Here is a 2,973-nt window from a genome sequence, read left to right as displayed (position 1 = left end):
TGAGCTGTGAGCACAGAGCCCGACGCGGGGCTCGAACTCACAGACCGCGAGATCATGACCTGAGCCGAAGTCGGACGCTTAACCGACTGAGCCACCCAGGCGCCCCCTCACACCATATTTTTAAAGGAGAACAGATGTTTTTAGTGAAGTTTAGACTTTGATTAATATATTACTAGACATTTTAATTTCTCAAATGAAACTGCTTTTGTTGTTTGAGATGACTAGAGGAAATTTGGTTATCTGTGTGTCCAGAAAATTCAGAAGTTCTGCTCAACAATTCATCCAAACAATGAGAGTGGACTAGCCTAACAGATTGGATTTGGACAAGCGGTATAAGCAGGAAAGAATAAAGTTGATTTTGTTGTAAACAGCTATCCCTCTTGAAACATCCAGCATTATATGCATGAATGATCTAGTATCTTCATCGATCTTGATATATAGACAGATGCCATGCATGCTAACCATTCATTAAAAATATTAAATAACTCCCTGCTAGTATCAGGTAGTATGTTTGGCCCTGGGGATATAATAATAAAGAGAAAAACAGGTATGAATGAATCAGGCACACACGAAATATAAAGGTATAACTGTGATTTTGTTATATCTTGCCTATAACATAGGGGTTTATCCTGTTCTTGTTCATTATTCAAGGCATCCCTGAATAAACCCTGAATATATCCCTGAATATATTCCTGAACCATACCATGTTTTCTATCTCACAAGTGAAATGACTGTCAGATATGGAGAACTAAAAATAAAATTAACTCCAAAATCTTTCCTTTGTCAGAGGCTCTTTTTCTCTTTGCCTGTTAATTAGATTAATGAGATGATTTCAGATTGCACCGTGTTCAGAGACCTTTCTAATCACTTCAATAAACATGACTCTGGACAATAGCAATTAGAAATGCAATTATCATTTCTATTATAAATGATATGATAATTATATATTGAAAAATTATATACTGGCCTCTACATTCTTTTGTTATTTTCTAACTTCCATCTACCCATTAGTAGTATAAAAAATTAAATAATACCTAGGCTGACAGTTTTGTAAAGCAGAATAAAGGGAAAATGTGGCTACAATTTTTCCTGTTTATTTTTTATTTGTCACCATCTTTTTAAAAATGACAAGGAAGAATTTATTGAAGTTTTGAAAAGTGAAAGGGAACTTTGGAGATTTATCAAATGGGGAGCAAGCTATTTGAATAGTGGAAAGAAAAATGGTGGTTATCTTGGGAGGTGTTTACAGAGAAGATCCTCAGAGCTCAGGGATACATACATCAAATACATTGGTGGTTTAGGAATTGCTGAAAATAGAATATTACTACTATGCAACCTAAGATAATAGGTACATTAATTATCAGTAGGAAAGAGCAAAGTCTATTGTCCCCAATGTGATCTTAAACCTACTAATTTTTGTTTAATCTGTATAATCAGGCTTTTAAACTCTCACCATATATTTAAGGCATATCTAATCTGCTCAAGTTTAGGGCATATTAAATCATTGAGATGCCCATTTCTCATTGCTTACAGAAAAAAAAAGAAAGAAAAGTATAGAAAAAGATTCTGAGTGTACTATTAGAAATAAATCAACAAACTCAATTAAATTCTCAAGACATACAAAACACAATCAATCCATCCATAATGATATAACACCATTTCATGAGTGTGATTCATTTCTTATAATAATAAAAATCCCAGTGAATGGTACGTGGCCAAGGTGGTTTGAGTGCTATTTTTTTTTATATCTAGTAAATTAAGATAAAAATAGCATATCAAATTCTCAAATATTTATTGTCACAGACAAGTGATTAGAACCTGATGACTGAGAATCTACCTCTCTGGATAAGTCTCCTGTTTTTTAGTGACACCAGACCCTACCCCCTGCTGAGATTCACATATCTGTAATAAGTTGTTACCTCCATAGCATTATTACCAATCAAATAAAATGTACTTCATATAAAGGCATACTTTGTAGTTTATGTATTTTAATATTAACACACAATGTATATATACAAATATTAAATATTTAAACATTTAATATATGCACAATATGATAATAATTCCAACAAGCTTTTATTAAATTAAATGGAATGTTTTGTTGTTAATCATCATATAGTTGTGTTCAAGTAAATAATGCAATATATAGCTTAGTTAAAATTACCCTATAAAGACAGCATTTTGTGAGGAAGTTTGCCTATTCTTACCCATGAGAATAACAATTTTGAGTGACATAAATAACATAATTTTAAGGAACAAAAATTCATCCTATTGAAGCATTAAAATCCCAGATTTAGTGAAAATGACAAAAGGATTTGTATCTGAATCTGAAATAAAAATATTTTAAGAGATATCCACTCCCAGTTTATCCTTATTGGAGATTTGATGATGACCATTATCCAACATGACTAAGAAAACAGTATTAGTGACTAGGGTCCTTGGCTTTCCAACTCTTAATATTTCTTTTTTTTTTTTTTTAATACAGAACACTTCACGAATTTGCGTGTCATCCTTGCACAGGGGCCGTGCTAATCTTCTCTATATCATTCCAATTGTAGTATATGTGCAGCTGAAGCGAGCACCGAACTCTTAATATTTCTGATCACATGGCAGCTTTCCCTATTTCCATCCTACTGGGGTATCACAGTCCCACTTGTAGGCCCTCAGTATGGCTAAGTACATTGTGTGTGTGTATATACATATTTCTATAGTGAGAATGTCTAATATATATGTAATAGGTACCCACAGGAAAAGGAGAAAATGAACGGTGCAGAAGTATCTGACAAGAAAGTAACCGAAAGTTTTCTAAAACCAACAAGTCATTAAGCTACAGATCTAAGTTCTAAAAAAACCAAATCAGATATATAAAAAAGAAAGAATGAAAAACAAAACCATATATAGACACATCATAAGACTACTGTTAAAAAACATGACAAAGGGAAAATCTTAATAGTAAATGGTGTATTATTTACC

General features: G+C 32.6%; 1 non-coding gene across 1 annotated transcript; it reads right to left on the bottom strand.

The window, feature by feature from the left end:
* Nucleotides 1-2,475: 2,475 nt before the first annotated feature.
* Nucleotides 2,476-2,582, bottom strand: LOC113602950 (U6 spliceosomal RNA). The gene has a single exon (XR_003424463.2). It is a non-coding gene; the product is annotated as a U6 spliceosomal RNA (small nuclear RNA).
* Nucleotides 2,583-2,973: the final 391 nt, after the last annotated feature.

Source organism: Acinonyx jubatus, chromosome B4, assembly GCF_027475565.1.
Source record: "Acinonyx jubatus isolate Ajub_Pintada_27869175 chromosome B4, VMU_Ajub_asm_v1.0, whole genome shotgun sequence".
NCBI classification, from domain to species: Eukaryota; Metazoa; Chordata; class Mammalia; order Carnivora; family Felidae; genus Acinonyx; species Acinonyx jubatus.
Note: the sequence above shows the minus strand (reverse complement) of the source record. Positions and strands in the feature narration are given on the sequence as shown.